The sequence below is a fragment of the Anolis sagrei genome, chromosome 2, assembly GCF_037176765.1.
Source record: "Anolis sagrei isolate rAnoSag1 chromosome 2, rAnoSag1.mat, whole genome shotgun sequence".
Classification (NCBI taxonomy): Eukaryota; Metazoa; Chordata; class Lepidosauria; order Squamata; family Dactyloidae; genus Anolis; species Anolis sagrei.
Genome location: NC_090022.1, coordinates 159,338,694 through 159,361,180, shown reverse-complemented (window position 1 = coordinate 159,361,180; position 22,487 = coordinate 159,338,694). Strand labels below are relative to the sequence as shown.

Here is a 22,487-nt window from a genome sequence, read left to right as displayed (position 1 = left end):
TTTCACTTCGACAATCCTGCTGATCTTGCTTGTCTGATTGTCTTATTTAATTGCCTGGTTGCCCAAAGGCCTGGTTCCATAACCATGTCTTCACCCTCCTCCTGAAGGAGAGGAGGGATGATGATGCTCTGATTTCCCCCGGGAGTGAGTTCCACAGGCGAGGGGCCACCACTGAGAAGGCCCTGCTTCTCGTCCCCACCAGCCTCACTTGTGACAGTGGTGGGGTTGAGAGCAGGGCCTCCCCAGATGATCTCAAACTCCGAGGTGGGACGTAAAGGGAGATAACCCAGTTTGAAGCAGATATTGTGAGATTTTCTGCCTTGATATTCTAGGATATAGGGCAGTGTGGAAGGGCCCTAAGACTCTCAAAAGACCAGGCTTTAATCCTGTTTAGGCATGGGAATCAGAGGGCTCTTCCACACAACCCTATAGCCCAGAATATCAAGGCAGGAAATCCCACATTATCTGAGTGTAAACTCAAATATCCCAGTTCAAAGCAGATATTGTGGGGTTTTCTACCTTGATATCCTGGGATATAGGGCTGTGTGGAAGACACTCAATTGTAAGAGGAACTCCTTGGAAAGTCGCTCCAAAGGAAGGCAAGGGTGGCCCTGCTCCCCCGCCCCTCTGTGATGGCAGGTGAAAGGGGGCGGGGCCTCACCTGTCGCTCAGGTGCAGGCAGGGAAGTACCTGTCGCGCTGCAGAGGGGGTCACGTGGTTCGGGCGGCCCAGGAGGCGGGGCCCCACTCACTATTGCGGGGAAGTTGCTCCGTCCGGACGCACAGGTCAGTCCTTTGGGGGAAGGGTGGTGGTGGAAGAGACAAATCGGTGGGAGAGAAAAGGTTTTGGATCAATTCCCTGCCTGATCCCAGGGAGAGCTTGTTGGGACACCTGTTGAGAGGGAGGCAGGCAAGTTTGCCTCTCTTTCCCTTCCTCTTTAGGTCTAGTTCCTCCTTCTTGGGAAGGCAGGCTTCCCCTTGGTCATCAATAGGGAAAAAGGTATGGCGCCCAACTCTTCCCTTTCTGCTCAGAGTTTTGTTTCTAGGATCATTTCTCACTCCCAACCTTCCCATTTTTAGTTACTTCCTAGGAAAGTCCAGGAAATCAGGTGTAAGGGGAGACTTTTTGCCTTTTCCTCCCTCCTGATCTTGCTCCTTGGCCCACTCAGCCCTCTAATGTTACCTTTCAGAGGCCCCATTGAAGGCTCAACAGGTGACCCTTTCGAACCCCTCCTCCTTGGGTTGTGCTGTCTTAATCCTTGAAGTTGGTTAACCATTGAGCAGCCTGCCTTGGTTCCTGATCGCCCAGTACGCAAGAAGAGGGGCTTTTTATTGGTGGCCCCCTTTCCTTATCTGTTGATTCATGTATTTCTTTGCATCCTGCCTTTTTCTCCAATTATAGGGACACGCAACAACTCTGATCCAGAAGGGAGTCTTGCAACCGGCAGAGATTGCACAGCAGGGTGAGTCAGAAATACTTCTGCGAAGGGTGCGGGCGGGAGAAACTGCAACCCAAATGAGCTGGCACCTTGCAATTGTGATGTGTGTTGCTTGTAGGCATACCGAGGTCTCATTTGGGGACAAAATTGGGAAAAGAACCCTAGAATTGGGGTATTGTGTGGTTTTGGTGTGAAAAAGATCTTGGGGTCCTCATGGACAACATGTTAAACATGAGCCAACAATGTGATGTGGCAGCAACAAAAGCCAATGGGATTTTTGGCCTGCATCAATAGGAGTCTAGTGTCTAGATCCAGGGAAGTCATGCTACCCCTCTATTCTGCCTTGGGTAGACCACACCTGGAATATTGTGTCCAATTCTGGGCACCACAACTGAAGAGAGATATTGACAAGCTGGAATGTGTCCAGAGGAGGGCGACTAAAATGATCAAGGGTCTGGAGAACAAGCCCTATGAGGAGCGGCTTAAAGAGCTGGGCATGTTTAGCCTGAAAAAGAGAAGGCTGAGAGGAAACATGATGAGGGCCATGTATAAATATGTGAGGGGAAGTCATAGGAAGGAGGGAGCTAGCTTTTTCATATTTTTTTATTTCTTTATTTATTTTTATATTGTTATGTATTTATGTGTTTTATTTAACTATGATGTTGTTGTTTATTGTCCGCATTTTTGGTTTTCTTTATTGTAATTGTTGTTTGGGCTTGGCCTCATGTCAGCTACTCCGAGTCACCATTGGGGAGATGGTGGCGGGGTAACAAATAAAGATTATTATTATTATTATTATTATTATTATTATTATTATTATTATTATTTTCTGCTGCCCTGGAGACTAGGACGCAGTGGAGCAATGGCTTCAAATTACAAGAAAGGAGATTTCATCTGAACATTAGGAAGAACTTCCTAACTGTGAGAGCCGTTCAGCAGTGGAACTCTCTGTCCCCAGAGTGTGGTGGAGGCTCTTTCTTTAGAGCCTTTTAAACAGAGGCTGGATGGCCATCTGTCAGGGGTGCTTTGAATGCAATATCCCTACTTCTTGGCAGGGGGTTGGACTGGATGGCCCATAAGGTCTCTTCCAACTGTATGATTCTAGGCTGTATGGCTGTGTTCTAGCAGCATTTTCTCCTGACATTTCATCTATATCTGTAGCTGGCATCCTCTGAAGATTCCAGCCACAGATGCAGGCAAAACGTCAGGAGAAAATGCTGCTAGGACACAGCCATACAGCCTGGAAACTGCACAACAGCCCAATTAATCCTTCCATGAAATCCTTCAACAAAACAACCCCAGGATTGGTTTGTTGTAGGTTTTCCGGGCTGTATGGCCATGTTCTAGAACAGTGGTTCTCAACCCGGGGTCCCCAGATGTTTTTGGCTTTTAACTCTTAGAAATCCTAACAGCTGATAAACTGGCTGGGACTTCTGGGAGCTGTAGGCCAAAAACGTCTGGGGACACCAGGTTGAGAACCACTGTTCTAGAAGCATTCTCTCCTGACATTTTGCCTGCATCTATGGCAGGTATCCTCAGAGGTTCTACAGATATATAAACTTCACTTGCCTAGTTTCCAACAGACTCACAACCTCTGAGGATACCTGCCATAAATGCAGGCGAAACGTCAGAAGAGAATGCTTCTTGAACATGGCCATACAGCCCGAAAAACCTACAACAACCCAGTGATTCTGGCCATGAAAGCCTTCAACAATACATTAAACCCTAGGATTCCCATAGAGCTGTTGTTCTTAATCATTTTTGGGTCACAGAACCCTTCAGAAGGTATTTTCCCTTTACAAACGCATTGGGAGCCCACAAAGTTTGTCCTTCTTCGTCTAACCCTATTGCCTGAGTATTTTGTATAAGGTATTAGGTTTGGAAATCAAGAGAAAATATTTTTTGAATATCAACACAAACATTTATTTTGATTGGGCATAGCCACCAACCTAGGCATCACACCTTAAGTCATGAATGAAATTGTTTCAGTTTTGTACCTAAAATAGTTGTGAAATGGGATTTTGTGTCCAACAGCTGAGTACATAAATCTGGGGCAGCATCCAACTGACTCTGAAATTTGTTTTTGGTGTAAGCAGAATCTGACAAGCGTGGTTCATATCAATAGGTGGACATAAAGGGGAACAGAGCTTGGGTAACCTTTATGGCTGCTAATAGGGATACATCTATCAGTCCTATTCAAAAGTCATTCGGTGGCACAGATTCATTTTTCATTTTTAAAGCAGATATCTATTGAATTGAAATAAGATCGTCAGGCTCTGGCACAAACTTTTTAAAAACACTTTTTTTTTAAAAAAAGGGTCTAAATATTTTTTGTAGAACCTCTTGCAGAATCCTAGAGTTCCATGGAATGCTATTTGGGAAACTATGTGTTGTCGAAGGCTTTCATGGCTGGAATCAGTGGGCTGCTGTGAGTTTTCTGGCTGTATGGCCATGTTCCAGAAGCATTCTCTCCTGACATTTTGCTCACATCTATGGCAGGCATCCTTAGAGGTTGTGAAGTCAGTTGGAAACTAGGCAAGTGGGGTTTATATATCTGTGGAATGTCCAGGGTGGAAGAAAGAACTCTTGTCTGCTAGAGGCAAGTGTGAATATTGCAATTGGCCAGCTTGATTAACATTGAATGGCCTTGCAACTTCCAAGCCTGGCCGCTTCCTGCCTGGGATAATCCTTTGTTGGGAGTTGTTAGTTGGCCCTGATTGTTTCCTGTCTGGATTCCCCCCCCCCCTTTTGAGTCTTGCTCTTTATTTATTTATTGCTCCTAACAAAGGATTCTCAAAGGCAGGAAGCAGTCAAGCTTTGAAGCTCCAAGGCCATTCAATTCTAATCAAGCTGGCCAATTGCAACATTCACACTTGCCTCCAACAGACAAGAGTTCCTTCTCCCATCCTGGATATTCCACAGATATATAAACCCCACTTGCCGAGTTTCCAACAGACCTCACAACCCCTGGATGCCTGCCATAGATGTGGGTGAAACGTCAGGAGAGGCTGCTTCTGGAATATGACAATTCAATGCTTCTGGAATATGACAATTCAACCCAGAAAACTCACTGCAACCTAGTTTGGGAACAGCTGTCATAGAGAGTGTGTGGGGTTTTTTGGTGAACTGTGACACTGGAAATTAGGGTTCAATTTCCCATTGTGTGACCTTAGGCGAGTCACACTCTCAGCCTCAGAAAACCTTATGATAGGTTTGCCTTGTGTGACTTAAAGGCACATGACAACAACAAAGCATTTCCATGCTTTACTGGCATGTGGTCTATTAAGTCTTCTTCTTGTGTGTTTCTGATGTACATATGTTTATACATTTACATACACACAATCACACACACAACATGCATGTAAGCACAGGTTGGGAATGTGACTTTTTGGCTACAACTCAAAACCTATAGGATCATTGGTGATTCTGGGAGTTGTAGGCCAAAATGGGTACTTTTCCAAGCAGTGTCTATACTAGTGTGACTGAATATGTATATTTTAATTTAAAGTTAATATATATGAACTTCAAACAGTTAAGGGTGTAATTACGCCTGTGTTAAGCAATTTTGGAAACTCTATGTACTTTCTTTGAAGACTCAAAGGAATGATGGCACATACCAAAAACTCCCGGCAGCTAGGCATTCTCAGCAAGCATCTCCACAACCAGTAGGCACCTATTGAAATTGGTGATAAATGGTGGACTGTGGATATCTTTTGTTCATTTTGGTTTATGGTGCCCATGTGCAAAGAAGCATAGGTATATACATGCCCCTTCAAGTTGCCTGTCAGCTTATGGTGACCAATGAATTTCATAGGGGTTCTTCGCAAAGAATACTCAGAAGTGGTTTTGCTAGTTACTTCCTATAAAAATAGCCTTTGGCCCCTGGTATTCATTGATGAGTGTTCCATTCAAATATCTATGAGTACTGATCCTGCTTAACTACCAAGATCAGATAGGATCTCATGCCTTTAGGGTATTTAGGGAGAGCCAGCATGGTATGGCTTGAATGTTGGATTGCGACTCTGGAGACCAGAGTTTTATCCCTGCTTGGTCATGAAAACCCACTTGATGACATGATGATTATTTTTTGTCATGTCAGGAGTGACTTGAGAAACTGCAAGTCGCTTCTGTTGTGAGAGAATTGGCCGTCTGCAAGGACGTTGCCCAGGGGATGCTTGAATGATTTGATGTTTTATCATCCTTGTGGGAGGCTTCTCTCATGTCCCCGCATGAGGAGCTGGAGCTGATAGAGGGAACTCATCTGCCTCTCCCCATATTCGAACCTGCGACCTATCGGTCTTCAGTCCTGCCGGCACAGGGGTTTAACCCACTGCACTACTGGGGGCTCCTGACATGATGATGTTTATATTATACTAGCTGTCCCCTGCTCAGTCTGGAGGTCTGGAAAATAAAGTAATGAGAAAGTTTTCGTTTCTAATATATGTAATTTCTTTATGCTTGTGTGTAAACATTATTTCTTGCTGTTTCTTTGTCAGTGTTGATGTGGAGAGTGTCTGGTTTGCCTACTCTGGAACAGGCAACATATCATTGTCCTTCTTTAGGGGTCCCTTTCAAATCTATGATATTATATCTGTCTTATATATATGTATATGTATATGTATGAGAGTATGTGAATCATATATATCTATCTATATCTATAGCTCTTTGTCAGGAGGGCTTTGATTATGTTTTCTTGCCCTGGTAAAGAGAGTTGGACTGGATGGCCTTAAGGCAGCATTTTTCAACCTGGGGGGTTGGGACCCCGGGAGGGGGGATGTTGTGAGGGCATGTCAGAAGGGTCACCAAAGACCACCAGAAAAAATGGTATTTTCTGTTGGTCTTGGGAGTTCTGTGTGGGAGGTTTGGCCCAATTCTATCGTTGGTGGGGTTCAGAATGCTCTTTGATTGTGGGTGAACTATAAATCCCAGTAACTATAACTCCCAAATGTCAAGTTCTATTCCCCCCAAACTCCACCAGTGTTCATATTTGGGCATATTGAGTATTTGTGCCAAGTTTAGTCAATAATAATAATAACAATAATAATAATGATCTTTATTTATACCCCGCCACCATCTACCCAATGGGGACTCGGAACGGCTTACATGAGGTCAAGCCCAAACAACAAATACAATAGAGTAACCCGAAAGCGCAAACGTGAACAATAAACAACAAAATCATAATTATATAAAACATGTGAATATATAACAATATAAAATTACATTAAGCACGAACACAGCGACAGTGTGCGGGCTAGATGTAATGATTAAAAGAAAAACTGATTAAAACTAATTAAAAACTAGGGTGAGATAAAAAGGAAGCAGTCTAGATGCTTCATTGTTTGAATCTCCAGTGCTCCCTGGATGTAGGTGAACTACAACTCCAAAACTCAAGGTCAATGCCCACCAAACCTTTCTAGTGTTTTCTGTTGGTCATGGGAGTCCCGTGTGCCAAGTTTGGTTCAGTTCCATCACTGGTGGAGTTCAGAATGCTCTTTGATTGTGGGTTAACTATAAATCCCAGCAACTACAACTTCCAAATGACAAAATTAATCTCCCCCCCCCCCCAACCCCACCAGTATTCAAATTTGGGTATCAGGTATTTGGGCCAAATGACAAAATCAATTTTTGAGTGATGGTCACTCCTTGGGTTAGTAGGTGTCTTGTGGCCAAATTTGGTGGCAATTTATCAACTGGATTTTGAGTTATGATGTAACTCAAAACGAACAGAGCATTTATATATATTGTCGAAGGCTTTCAGGGTCGGAATCACTGCATTGTTGTAGGTTTTTTTGGGCTATATGGCCATGTTCTAGAGGCATTTTCTTCTGACGTTTCGCCTGCATCTATGGCAAGCATCCTCAGAGGTAGTGACGTCTGTTGGAACTAGGAAAAAGGTTTTATATATCTGTGGAATGACCAAGGTGAGACAAAGGACTCTTGTCTGCTGGAGCTAGGTGTGAATGTTTCAACTGACCACCTTGATTAGCATTTGATTGCCTGGCAGTGCCTGGAGCAATCTTTGTTGAGAGGTGATTAGATGTCCTTGTTTGTTTCCTCTCTGCTGTTGTGCTGTTCTAATTTTAGAGTTTTTTTTAATATTGGTAGCCAGATTTTGTTCATTTTCATGGTTTCCTCTTTTCTGTTGAAATTGTCCACATGCTTGTGGATTTCAATGGCTTCTCTGTGTAGTCTGACATGGTGGTTGTTGGAGTGGTCCAGCATTTCTGTATTCTCAAATAATATTCTGTGTCCAGGTTGGTTCATCAGGTGCTCTGCTATGGCTGACTTCTCTGGTTGAAGTAGTCTGCAGTGCCTTTCATGTTCCTTGATTCGTGTTTGGGCGCTGCGTTTGGTGGTCCCTATGTAGACTTGTCCACAGCTGCATGGTACATGGTAGACTCATGCAGAAGTGAGAGGATCCTTCTTGTCCTTTGCTGAACAAAGCATTTGTTGGATTTTCTTGGTGGGTCTCTAGATAGTTTGTATGTTGTGTGTGTGTGTGTGTACAGTTGTAGTTATAGTTATATATATATATAGAGAGAGAGAGAGACACACAGACAGATTATGTTCTACTTTAGAGCATGTGAATGTTGTTTTTGAAAGAGGGTTAAAATAGTGTATCTCTTTATCCCATGGTGAGCGTTGATGGCAATTCTGTGCTACAACCAGGGCTGCTGGGTGGTTGGTTTTAAAATATAGCCTTGGCATGGCCTGGTCTGCCCAGTTGCTAATGGAGAAGGAAGCTTTGACTGGTCCACCTTTAGCACCATTTTAGGCTCAACATGGAACCTTTTGGCTACATCCAGGTCTTGATGAGCACCTCTTGACAGTTTAAAGAATTAAATCAGAATTTAAAAACACAGACAAACCTCTGCATGCCTTTAAATGAATAGTCACGGTTGAGTAGGAAATTGGGGTATTGCTAGGCAAGAGTCATTCTGACCTGCTACGATTTAGAGGCATTGTGTGGATGACATGCTAGCTTTGTTTTTGCCAGTGGGGCAGGGCCTCCCTTTGACTTGACTAGGCTTGTAACCTGCCTTGCAAATCTAAAAACAGGAGGCAACAGAAGGAACATGTTTGTGTGGGTGTCTATCAGTTTCTCTGATAGACACCTGTAATGCAATCTTGGGGAATGCATTGCCTTCCAGCTGTTGTTGGATAGCATCGCCCATTGTTCATTTACCACTGATTTGGGCTGACAGGAAGACACAGTCCAGCAGTAGCTGAAGGAACACATAGTCCCTAATGCTTCTTTAATATTTGCTGTGAGGTCTTCATAGTATGCACACACAAAAAGTAGAAACACAAACAGATACATACAGTTCCTCTCTATCTTTTTTGTCATGGCATACATCGCCCTATGCCGGTGTGTTACACAAACATGCTTCTGCATGAATATGCTCAAGATTTTCAAAACTAAAAAAAAGATGGATCGATTCAGATGTTTGCTGTTTATAACTAATATAGATTTGGTGTATTCTTGCTTCAGACTGAGAAGGCAGGGACAAGTAAGCCTCTAGCTTACACTAGCTGACTCCTAACTGTTGGACACAATTAAACTTTAATTAGGATTACTTTATGCTGTGTTTGTTTTGGGAAATAGCAGTTTGAAGATAGAGGAGATTTACTTGCTGAGGCTGCAGGGCAAGGTCAAGACGTTTCAATATTGCATGGCAGCAAATCCAAAGGGCAGCACTGTTATTTTTGAGTATATGGTGCAAAATTATCACAAATATTAATCTCAATGTGACTCTTCCAAAGCTCCCATTTGTATGGGTTGAACTGTTTCCCTCTTCATAAATGACAACCATATGCAGTTCTCTTGAATCCATGGATGTGGAATCTGTGGGTACAGAGAGCCAAATGTATTATACCCCTTGACCTTAGCTGAGCTCCTTAAACATCCTGCCAAAAGTGTAGTAGAAAGAAAGTGTATTCCTACCAAATATTGGTCCATTGAAAATATGGAATGGGGAAATCCTTGGCCTCAGGTAGCAAAAAGTCTTTGTACAGCGCCGACTAATTTCTTGATACTTGCATATCCTGACCTCAACAAGTGTCTAAATCAGTGTTTCTCAACCTTCCTAATGCCGTGACCCCTTAATACAGTTCCTCATGTTGTGGTGACCCCCAACCATAACATTATTTTTGTTGCTACTTCACAACTGTCATTCTTCCCCTGTTATGAATCATCATGTAAATATCTGATATGCAGGATATATTTTCATTCACTGGACCACATTTGGCATAAATACCCTATAAATATCTGATTTGCAGGATGTATTTTCATTCACTGGACCCGATATGCACAAATTTGAATACTGGTGTTTTGATTTTGTCATTTGGGAGTTGTAGTTTCTGGGATTTATAGTCCACCAACAATCAAAACACATTCTGAACTTCACCAGCAATGGAATTGAACCAAACTTGGCACACAGAACTCCTATGACCAAGAGGAAATACAGGAAGGGTTTGGTGGGCATTGACCTTGAGTTTTGGAGTTGTAGTTCACCTACATCCAGAGAGCACGGTGGACTCAAACAATGATAGATCTGGACCAAACTTGGTATGAATACTCTATATGCCCACATGTGAACACTGGTGGTGTTTAGGGAAAATAGATCTTGACATTTGGGAGTTGTAGTTATTGGGATATATAGTTCACCTATGATTATTCAGAACCTCACCAATGATAGCTTTGGGCCAAACTTCCCACACAGAACTCCCATGACCAATAGAAAATACTATGTTTTCTGATGCTCTTTGGTGACCCCTCTGACACCCCCTCATGACCCTCTCAGGGACCCCGACTCCCAGGTTGAGAAACACCGGTCTAAATAATGCAACTTTATTTTTTAAGGCATGGAAAAGGGGTACTATTCATGAGGCGATTCTCTGTAATGGATTTAAAAATGTTATTCATAATCCACAGTATTTTATAAGGTTTCCAAATTTTGTATTTTTTAATTTGTGCGTATTTGAGTTGCACATACGGTTGACAGATTACGTAGCAGAGCACTACGTTTTAAACTGTCATCCCAACCCCAAATGGTAATGTTGGGCTCATGAAAAATTTGGCAACAGCGAATGATTCTTAACGCCACCCATTTTACACAGATCTGTTAGAAACAATGCTCAGTGTTTACATCTGACTCTGCAGAAAATGCTTCAGTTGTACTCTATGGAAAGGAAAATCAACCTGTTTAGCAAGGCTTGCAAATGCTGATATATTATCAGTAAATGTTTGAGTTTATACCTGTTTTATACAACTATGTACATAAAAATCCCTGGACAAAAAGGAGCCATGAGTTGAAAAAAAATTAAGAAGCTCTGATATAGAGAATTTACTCTATTTCAGTAAAACTAGCAATAACAATGTCAATAATATTATGTAACAAAATTTGAAAAAGTTTCTATTCCTGGTTTGAAAGTGTTATTTCCTGTTTAACTGTGTGGTCGTTACTTTGAAAATAGTTGTTATACTCCAGGAACTTAGTTTCTGTGGCTGCCACAAAGTATGGTGAATTGGTTGAGACTCAATGAGGTATTAATTGAAAAACTATAGCAAAAAGGGCTGCAGGATGTCCTGCTGTTTAATAAACTTTCTCCATGTTTTTGTGATAGAACCAATTAGGAAATGACATGTATAACCCAGGAACAAAAATCACAGCAATGCAATTTAATGCTTTGTAAAGTTTTTTTTGTTGTGTCAGGAGCAACTTGAGAAACTGCAAGTCGCTTCTGGTGTGAGAGAATTGGCCGTCTCCAAGGATGTTGCCCATGGGACGCCTGGATTTTTTGATGTTTTACCACCCTTGTGGGAGGCTTCTCCCATGTCCCCGCATGGAGAGCTGGAACAGATAGAGGGAGCTCATCCACGCTCTCTCTGGATTCGAATCTCTGACCTATCAATCTTCAGTCCTGTCGGTACAAGGGTTTAACCCTCTGCGGATTCGAACCTCCGACCTGTCGGTCTTCAGTCCTGGCGGTACAAGGGTTTAACTCTCTGCGGATTCGAACCTCCGACCTGTCGGTCTTCAGTCCTGGCGGTACAAGGGTTTAACCCTCTGCGGATTCGAACCTCCGACCAGTCGATCTTCAGTCCTGCCGGTACAAGGGTTTAACCCTCTGTGGATTCGAACCTCCGACCTGTCAGTCTTCAGTCCTGGCGGTACAAGGGTTTAACCCTCTGCAGATTTGAATCTCCGACCTGTCGATCTTCAGTCTTGCTGGTACAAGGGTTTAACCCTCTGCGGATTCGAACCTCCGACCTGTCGATCTTCAGTCCTGCCGGTACAAGGGTTTAACCCTCTGCGGATTCGAACCTCCGACCTGTCGATCTTCAGTCCTGGCGGTACAAGGGTTTAACTCTCTGTGAATTCGAACCTCTGACCTCTCGGTCTTCAGTCCTGGCGGTACAAGGGTTTAACCCTCTGCGCCACCGGCGGCTCCTTTTGTAAAGTTAATGGTTGATTCAGTAACATCTTTTCTTAAGAAGTTTTGATTTTGAAATCTAGTTGTGGATCATGCAGTTCATAATCTGTATCTTGGAACCTTATGCTTACAATATTCGGCCAAAATTTTACTGCCTCGCATGGCCTACCAGCTTCTAACTGTTGTGATATTTGATCTGCCCTAGAATCCCAGAGAGCTCAAAATTATGCACATCTGAGTGTGCCATCTGAGTTGGCCCTGTTGCATGAATGTGACTCCTCTTCTGAAGAAGGAGCAGCTCCATGCTGTGATTTCCTGCAACATGAAATGAGCGCATCATGCCTGTGCTGAGTTGGTATTGCCTCCCACTTGAGAAGTGACTCACAGAAATTTGCCAAAAGTCATTGGAATGAGTCTGCCTAGAAGTTGTCTTTCTGACCTAGGCTTCTAGCTCCTAGATTACAGTCCCAGAAGGAAGGGAGGAGGAAAGGCACTGAGTCAAGAAAAGTTCACAGCGGAAGAGTTTCTGTTATATAAACCCTGGGGAAACTGGTTCCTTCTTGCTCTGTTTCAGTCTTCAGGAATAGAAAGTAGCATGCTTCTGAGCCCTTGGGAATGTTGCCTTTTTTGACCACAGCTGTCAACCTGTAGTCTCCAAAAGCAACATTTTAAAGCTGTGATGCTTCTGTAATTTCTTAGCACTTGCATTCCAGCTTGTATGGATGCATCTACACTATAGAATTGATGCAATTTAATACAACTTAAGCTGCCATGGTGTGGAATCATCGAAATTGTAGTTGTACAAAGACATCAATGCCAAAGAATGCTGGTACCTTACTAAGCGACAACTCCCATGAATCCATAGCATTGGGTTATGGCAGTTAAGGTGGGATCAAACTATATTAATTCCAGTGTGGAAGCACTCTGTGTTTCATATTCTCTTCCAGCCCTTCATCTACACCTGAGCTAGTCCTAGGCAGACTCAATTCGTTTACCCTTGTATCAGATTTTGGGAAGTAGTAATGGTAATGTGGGGTGTGGGCCAGGAGAGGCAGTCCTATGCTCCCTAACTCTGTATGATGCCTCCAGATAGAATGACATGTGGTCACCCATTGTCAAAATAGAAGCAGGTTTCTCAGTCCAGCTAGGTGAAAACGAAAAACTTGAATTAATGAATTCTCTGCCACATGTTGAGGTTGTGACCATTGGTGGAGAATGCTTTTTTAAAACACAGGAATAGGAAAAATTATTGGAGACATATAGGAAGTCCCCGAGTTACAAATATCCAACTTACAAATGACTCATAATTAAGAACGGGGGTGAGACAACAGGAAGTGAGAGAAATCTACCCCTTGGAAGGGAAATTCACTCTTGTTATGGGGAAAAGGTGTCTTCACTGAAGCTTTATCTCCAATCCTTGTTTCCATAACAAGCCAAATTGTTCAAAATCCAGTTATCACAGGGGCAGAAAGTGAGGTGTAAACCTCTGAATAGCAGCACATGCAGCAAAACAAACATCACAAGGGTGTTAGCCCTGCCCCATGCTATCCAAAAAGGAGCTCCCAGTGGTACAGTGGGTTAAATTGCTGAGCTGCTGAACTTGTTGACCGAAAGGTCTCAGGTTTGAATCCAGGGAGCGGCATGAGCTCCTGCTGTCAGCCCCAGCTTCTGTCCACCTAGCAGTTCGAAAACATGCATATGTGAGTAGTTATTTATTTATCGTGTCAGGAGCAACCAGACATTTGTATTACATTTTTAACAAAACAAACAAACAAACAGACAGACAAAACACAAAGTTTGCAAGCTTGGTAGTTGATTAAATGTCATTTGACCAGTATCTGGCCACTTGGAGTGCCTCTGGTGTTGCCGCAAGAAGGTCCTACATTGTGCATGTAGCAGGGCTCAGGTTGCATTTGCAGCAGGTGGTCAGTGGTTTGCTCTTCTCCACACTCACATGTCGTGGATTCCACTTTGTAGCCCCATTTCTTGAGGTTGGCTCTGCATCTTGTGGTGCCAGAGTGCAGTTTGTTCAGTGCCTTCCAAGTTGCCCAGTCTTCTGTGTGCAAATGAGTCTCTCATTTGGTATCAGCCATTGGTTGAAGTTCTGAGTTTGAGCCTGCCACTTTTGGACTCTCGCTTGCTGGGGTGTTCCAGCGAGTGTGTCTGTAGATCTTAGAAAACTATTTCTTGATTTAAGTCGTTGGCGTGCTGGCTGATACCAAACAGGGGGTGGGCCGGAGATGTCACTGCCTTGGTCCTTTCACTATTGGTTGCTACTCCCTGGCAGATGTCAGGTGGTGCAACACCAGCTAAATAGTGTAATTTCTCCAGTGGCATAGGGTGCAGACACCCTGTGATAATGCGTATGTCTCATTAAGAGCCACATCCACTTTTTTAGCGTGGTGAGATGTGTTCCACACCGGGCATGCATACTCAGCAGCAGAGTAGCATAGCGCCAGGCCCGTAGCCAAGATTTTGATTGGGGGGGGGGGGGCTGAGTTTGATTCGGGGGGAGGAGGGGCTGAGTCTGAGTGAAAGCGGGTCTACCCTAGCAAACCTTTTGTATTGTTACCCCAATACCCTCATGCATATGAGATATATTGAGCATGATGATCAGATCATGATATGAATAAACATAACAGTTTAAATAATGCACCAGTAAGGCCTTTTCGCAGACCACCATGAGAATTTCGGGGGGAGGTGAAGCCCCCCAGCCCCCCCCCCCCCCCCCCCGCAGCTACATGCCTGCATAGCGCAAGGGCAGATGTCTTCACTGTATCTGGTTAGGATCCCAGGTAAATACTTAAATAAATATTAAAACCTTCTAAGACTGTGAAAGCATCTTAAACCGATAAGGTATGGCTGCTGCACAAAAGCTAGCATCTTTGGCAGTAATTTTGAGATGTTGGTCAGCCAAAAGGTAATCAACATAAAACCTTACATATCTCCCTGGTAAACTTATCCAAGGATGTTGGGCAAAGTAGACACCTCATCTGATTCAGCACATGAAATCTGACAGTTGTGCCAGGCAATTTTGCTTTCCAAACCGACAATGGAACAATGATTGACATGCACTCCCACTGAACCAGTCATCTGGGGAATGCTTGCCTACCTATGCAAGAGGAAAAAACAGTAACTCTGGGAAACCTGCTGTGGGTGAGATCAAGTTGAAAGCAGGAAGCAGTAGTGGTGAGAGAGCAGGGAGTGCTTGGAGTATTCATGCTTGTCGTTATTTGCTTTCAAGTGTTCTGATGGAGTTTTCCTCATTGAACACAGTGCTTTGCTAAGTGAAAAGGTCATTGCTCAGGCATCTTACAGTATAAAATGTGAAATCAGAAGGGGGAAAGGAAACAGGAAGAAGCTGTGGTTTTTCCATTTGAAAATGATTTGGCAAAATGGGAATAGGCCCAGATGTCTTGGCAGAAGAATTGTGAACCTTAGGCAAGCTGGATGTTTTGGACGTCAGCTCCCGGAAAGCCTTGTCATCAAGACCTGTGGTGATGGATTGTGGATGGGAACACAACTGTGAAATGTTTCTGGCATTTAATTTTTAATTTTGGGGGAGTTGCTCAGGAACACAAGACGTGGCTCAGGGCTTCGCTGAGGAAGGCTGGACCACGAATCCAGCAGAAAGGAACAGTTGTGGTTTTAATGATGGAAGAGAGGGTATGCCTATCAAATTTGCAGATGGCACCAAATTGGGAGGCAGGAAGTGAAAAGGCAGAGAGGGACAAGGGGAAACCCAACTCCTTCGCCAGCCTTGTGCCATTCCCATGCTAATCGGCCCTTCTCTTCCTTCCATGGATTGCAGGAAGCCCTTTGTGGGCTACAACTTGCCCGTAGGCCATATGTTGTCCAGGCCTGGTCTAGATCAAGGAAAGTGATGACAGTACTCTATTCTATGTTGGCCAGAACTCACCTGGAATGCTGTCTCCAGTTCTGGGCACCACAATTCAGAAAGGATGTTGATGGAACAGGCTTGTTTTCTACTTGTTTAGCTAGAACTACAGAAGAACAGATTCTACCTAAATGTTAGTAAGAACTTCCAAATAGTAATAGCTGTTAGAAAGTGGAATATGCTGCCTCAGAGTATGGTGGAAGTTGTTAAATGGAAGCTGAATGTTCATCCATTGGGTGTCAACAGCTGGTAAAAGGATAGAGTGTGTGGTTAAATCTTGGAATGGTGAGCACCAGGGTTGAGTGTTCATGAAAGTGGTACAATACCAGTGCCTTGGTAGATCAGATGTGGAATTGCGCTTGTTGCAGGTATATGGGGCTTGTGGCCCTCCAGAGAGGCTACTGTGTGGTTAGCAAAACCCTATATGGTTCTGGCCCAGCGTATCTGTCCGAATGCTTCTCCCTCTATGTCCCGCCTCGGAGTTTAAGATCTTCTGGGGAGGCCCTGCTCTCGGCCCCGCCTCTATCACAAGTGAGACTGGCAGGGACAAGGAGCAGGGCCTTCTCAGTGGTGGGCCCTCACCTGTGGAACTCACTCCCCAGGGAAATTAGATCATTGATATCCCTCCTTTCCTTTAGAAGGAAATTAAAAATGTGGATTTGGGACCAGGCGTTTGGGTAATCAGGCAGATAAATAAAGGACAACGATGACTGATAGGAATGGACAAGGTGGAATGAATTTATGGACTCTGGGTTGGCGAACGTTGAACATGAGATTGATTTTTTATTGATTGTGAGTTATAATTGATTGTTTTTAACTGTTATAATTGTTTTAATTGCTGTTTATATATATGTTTATCTGTATTATTGTGTAGGCATCGAATTGTGCCTTTTGTAAGCCGCCCTGAGTCCCCCCTCGGGGGTTGAGAAGGGCGGGGTAGAAATATGCGGAATAAATAAATAAATAAATAAAAATAGCACTGTTCTTCCCATTAGATTGTACCAATGGTCACAACATGGCCTGTTGGGAGTCCCGACATCCCTTATTCTTGATTTGTGATGTAGAGATTTGAACCTTGGATTAGGACTCTGGAAACCAGGGTTTGAATCTTCACACAGTCATGGAAACCTACTGGGTGATCTTGGCAAGACGTGCTTTCTAAGCCTCAAATGAATGCAAAGGCAATCCTATTTCTGAGCAAACCTTGCAAAGAAACCTCATGACCGCGTCACCATTGGGTCATCATATGTCAGAAATGATGGCACAGACTCATATTTGGCTCAGAATGGACTCTTTGGAAACAAGTAGCACATCTTTGTAACTTCTTCCCTCTTCCAGAATGTCTAGCTCTTCTGAAATAGATTTTCTTATTTATTTATTTATTTATTTGGGAGACATATTTAAATTGGGGTGAAATTCAGGGAGCCCTTCCGTTGTGGTTGGATTGCAATTCTCAGCAGCCCAAGTCAACATAGGAAATGGTAAGGAATGCTGTGAATTGTAGTCCCATAACTTCTGCATGATCCATATTTATTGTTTAAATGAACCAAGACTGTATTGTTTAACATACACACACAACACATACACACATCTAGAATGAGAGGTGATTGTGATTGCTATAAGTTTTACATTGCTGATCACACACCTATGGCAAATAACATGTGTGTATGTTTATATTTTAAACTAGCTGTCCCCTGCCACGCGTTGCTGTGGCCCACATGGAGGTTCCGTGTGGGAGGTTTGGCCCAATTCTATCGTTGGTGGGGTTCAGGATGCTCTGTGATTGTAGGTGAACTATTAATCCCAGCAACTACAACTCCCAAATGTCAAGATTCTATTTTCCCTAAACTCCACCGGTGTTCACATTTGGGCATATTGAGTATTCGTGTAGAGTTTGGTCCAGGTCCATCATTCTTTGAGTCCACAGTGATATCTGGATGTAGGCGAACTACAACTCTAAAACCAAAAGACACTGCCCACCAAACCCTTCCAGTATTTTCTGTTGGTCATGGGAGAACTGTGTGCCAAGTTTGGTTCAATTGGTGGGGTTCAGAATGCTCTTTGATTGCAGGTGAACCATAAATCCCAGCAACTACAACTCCCAAATGACAAAATCAATTTTTTGAGTGAAGGACATACATTGGGTTGTTAGGTGTCTTGTGTCCAAATTTGGTGTCAGTTCGCCCAATGGTTTTTGAGTTCTGTTAATCCCACAAACAAACATTACATTTTTATTTATATAGATACTCTACCATTCACTATTGTTGGCATTCCCAAAATGGCTTACGAAGGGGCAAATATATATTAAAAAGTTGTATTGCTAACTCATTTCTGACTTATGGCAACTCTAAGATGGGGTTTTCTGGAGCTGAGAAAATGTCACCCCAGTGGGTTTCCATCACCGAGTGGGGAGTTGAACCCACACTGGCTGTAAGAGCAAAATAAAATTGTATACACACAGAGGACTCTAAACTGAGTTGAAAAGTACTAAAACTTTACCAAAAGTGCGGGCAGAGGGAGAGAGGAAAGGAAAGGTGAGCTTGTCGAGAAAGAAAGAAAAAAGCGTTGGTTGAGCCCTGTCTAAAGGTTTGTTTGCAGGTTCACAGACTAGACTTTCCCCCCACTCCTTGGTTGGGTGCCAGAACAGGAGGACGTGGAGCCAGGAAAATAGGTCCTGTGGAGCTGTTAAGCTTTTAAAAAATGCTGCTAGTCCTTTTCTCTCTCTTCCCCCTCCCGTTGCATTTGTAAACCCACAGGCAGGTCATTCGGTTGGTCCTATGCCAAGTTCTGCCATGCGCCTCTCTCCTGACCTCCTTCCCCCAGCTATATTGCTCCTCAGGGTGATTTTGAGCTTTGTTTCTGCTGCCGTGTGCCTTCAAGTTGCTTCTGACTTATGGTGACTCTAAGGAGAACCTATCATGGAGATTTTTTGGTCTGAGAGCATGTGACTTGCCCAGTGGCTTTCATGAACCTTTGCTCCCAGAATCATAGTCCTGTCCTCAAACCCCTACAGCACGCTGCCTCTCTTTTGCAAAGAAGTAGCTGTGCTATTTTCCTGCAGCATATTAAGAAAGCTGGGCGAGAGAACAGAAACTAAGAAATATGGCATCACATTTAAGACAGAAGTAATTTTTATTTTAGATTTCATGGATATCAACCCACTTCTTTCAGGTGCAGTATTGAGTGACCTTGGGTGCAAGAAGTATTTGTACAGCAGTGTTTCTCAACCTGGGGGTCGGGACCCCTAAGGGGGTCACGGGGGGTGTCAGAGGGGTCACCAACAACCAGCAGAAAACACAGTATTTTCTGTTCATCATTGGAGTTCTGTGTGAGAAGTTTGTCTCAATTCTCTTGTTTGTGGGGTTCAGAATGCTCCTTTATTGTAGGTGAACTACAAATCCCAGCAACTAAAACTCCCTAAAGGTCTATTTGCCCCCAAACTCCACCAATGTTCATATTTGGGCATATTGAGTATTTGTGCCAAGTTTGGTCGATATCCATCTTTGTTTGAGTCCACAGTGCACTCTGGATGTAGGGGAACTACAACTCCAAAACTCAAGGTCAGTGCCCAACAAACCCTTCCAGTGTTTTCAGTTGGTTATGGGAGTTCTGTATACCAAGTCTGGTTCAATTCCATCGTTGGCGGAATTCAGAATATTCTTTGATTTTAGGTGAACTATAAATCCCTGCAACTACAACTCCCAAATGACAATATCAATCCTCTCCAAACCCCAACAGTATTCAAATTTGGGCGTATCAGGTATTTGTGCCAAATGTGGTCCAGTGAATGCAAATACATCCTGCATATCAGATATTTACATTAGCAAAATTACAGTTATGGAGTAGCAATGAAAATAATGTTCTGGTTGGGGGTCACCACAAGAGGAGGAACTGTATTTAGGGGTCACGGCATTAGGAAGCTTGAGAACCACTGTTGTACAGGGAAAGGGTTACCCTGAAATGTTCAGAAATTGTCTCTTTCTGGAAGCACCATGCATGAATGTTGGCTGACTACTTTTTTTCTCTCCTGCACTACCCTGAAGCATTTTTTTAAAAGGTTCACAGTGAATTGCAGAATATTCCTATCTCAACTCCCCTACCTTTTGCTGAAGTGGCTCAGAATGTGTATTTTCCCCACCTTCCTGACACCATATTATTAAAGTATAGATACTAAATATCCTGTCTGATCTTGAAAATTAAGCAAACTTAGTCCTGGTGAGTATTTGGGTGGGAGATCACAAAGAATACAAGGGGCTGTAGGCTATATTTCAGAGGAAGGAAGTGGCAAAACCACTTTTGAGGCTCATTTGTCTTAAGAAAACCCTATGAAATTCATTGGGTCACCATAAGTCAACAGGGGATCTGAAGACATATAACAGACGTGCATTTGGTACAGGTTGAGTAGCCTTTACCCATAGTGTTTGGGATCAGAAGTGTTCCATAATTTGGATTTTCCTCCCCCTGATTTTGGAATATTTGGCTATCAAGATCTTGTCGATGAAACTAAATATCAACTTCATTTATATTTCATATATACCTTATACACATACCCTGAAAGTGATTTTATACACAATTTTAGAAATAATTTTATGACTGAAACAATGCTTGGGCACAAAGGACCATTAGCATGTGACAGTGTTACTACCATAGCTGCCCAACTGGACAATTTTGTATTTTGAAATATTTCCGATGTTGGCATTCTGGGTGAGAGAAACTCCACCTTGATTTATACAGTACTCTGGAGCATATTCAGAGCTCTAAAACATCTTCGCAACACTTTGTCATGTATCTCAGTGTGACTACCCCATTTACAAACTGGTAGACAGTTTGCTTAGAGTATGCGGAGTTGAGAGTAGAGTTTGGTTGGTCCCGTTCTCACTCTGTTAAATTGCAGTGTTAACATAAACTGAATATATAAGGTAAAGGTAAAGGTTTTCCCCTGACATGAAGTCCAGCCGTGTTCAACTCTGGGATGTGGTGCTCATCTCCATTTCTAAGCCGAAGAGTCAGCATTGTCTGTAGACACCTCCAAGGTCATGTGGCCAGCATGACTGCATGGAGCGCCGTTATTGTCTCACTGGAGCGGTACCTATTGATCTACTCACATTTGCATGTTTTCAAACTGCTAGTTTGGCAGGAGCTGGGGCTAATAGCAGAAGCTCATGCTGCTACCCGGATTTGAACCTGTGACCTTTTGGTCAACAAGCTCAGCAGCTCAGCGCTTTAACCCACTGCGCCACTGGGGGCTCCCTGGATAATAATATACAGTAATAATAATAACTTTATTTTTATACCCTGACTCCATCTCCCCGATGGGAATTGGGGTGGCTTACATAGGCCAAGCCCAGTCAACAGTTAAAACATAACATGTACAAAATACGGTCATCAGTATGAAAACAACTTTATAAGCAACTTTATAACAACAATAAAACAAGCATCAGAATCAACAACCAATAGTATAATTAAAGTCTCACTGTAGGATGGCAGACTAATGTTTGACAATTTAAAAGGTAGGTCTAATGAGTAAAATGCATAGATCATATAGCAGCAAAAGGATAAGAGCAATTTAAACTGGGTAATTAAGACTTTGGATAAACAGTAGTAAGGTGAAAGGACAAGATTTTAGGCCATAGTTAGGGCCAGCTGCCCAGGGAATTGTCTAATCAAATGCACAACAGAACATCCATGTCTTTAGTTTTTTACAAAACGTGGATAGGGAGGGTGTTAGCAGGAGTTCCAGAGCTGGGGTGCCACAACCGAGAAGGCCCTTTCTCTTGTCCCCACCAACCGCGCCTGAGACAGGGGTAGAAGCGAGAGGAGAGCCTCCCCAGAAGATCTTAGGGAAACATGTAGTCATGAAGATAGGCAGGTCCCAAATCATTTAGGGCTTTATAGGTGGTACCTGCACCTTGAATTGGGTCTGGAAATTTATCGGTAGCCAGTGAAGTGATGAGTCACTCCTTGTGTTGTGAGACGTTTTGTTGCCAAATTTGGTGTGATTTCATTCATTGGTTCTTTTGTTTTTAAGGTACTCATTATGCACAGAGCATATATATATATATATATATATATATATATATATATATATGGAGTAGTAAAAGATGATGGTGTAAGAGTGTCCCTTATATAAAATGGCAAAATCACTGATGTCAGCTGACTATACTTCTTGGAGAAAGATCATCCTCACGCTTAATAACTGGGACCCTTCTTGGCACTCCCTTGACCGCGGGTTTTCAGGTCTTTTGGGATCTTGGGGTTTCGACAACATTAGGACACAGCCTCCCTTTATGAACTTGGGCTCAGATTCAACTACTACTACTAATACCTGAGTGCCTAAACTAACATGACTCTGCTGTTGTTTTTTTTTAAAAGAGCACTCATTTATTAAATACGTTTAGTGGCTATACAGAACTTTCACTCCTTGTGTTGTGAAATGTTTTGTTGCCAAATTTGGTGTGATTTCATTCATTGGTTCTTTTGTTTTTAAGGTACTCATTATGCACAGATCATGTTTATATATATAGAATAGTTGAAAGAATTGCATTGGCTTTTTTAGTTGCCCGCATCACACTGTTGACTCATGTTCAGCTTTAGCACCACTTCAAATGAGTTCTGCCTTTCGGTGGTGCACTCACATAGAAATTGCACAAAGCAATCCTCAAAAGTAAGGCAGCTTTCTAACCCATGTTTCTTACTTCAGTTGTTTTCATGTTG

The 22,487-nt window shown here is 43.0% G+C and overlaps 1 protein-coding gene across 2 annotated transcripts in view; it reads left to right on the top strand.

Moving 5' to 3' along the window:
- The first annotated feature begins 673 nt into the window (after positions 1 to 673).
- Positions 674 to 22,487, top strand: part of CRB3 (crumbs cell polarity complex component 3) — a 35,749-nt gene continuing 13,935 nt past the window's right edge. Inside the window, exons 1-2 of one of the 2 annotated variants that reach the window (XM_067463986.1) lie at positions 674 to 785; positions 1,402 to 1,462. The gene's annotated coding sequence lies outside the window, so the exon portion shown is untranslated. The other variant, XM_067463987.1, reaches the window with a different exon arrangement.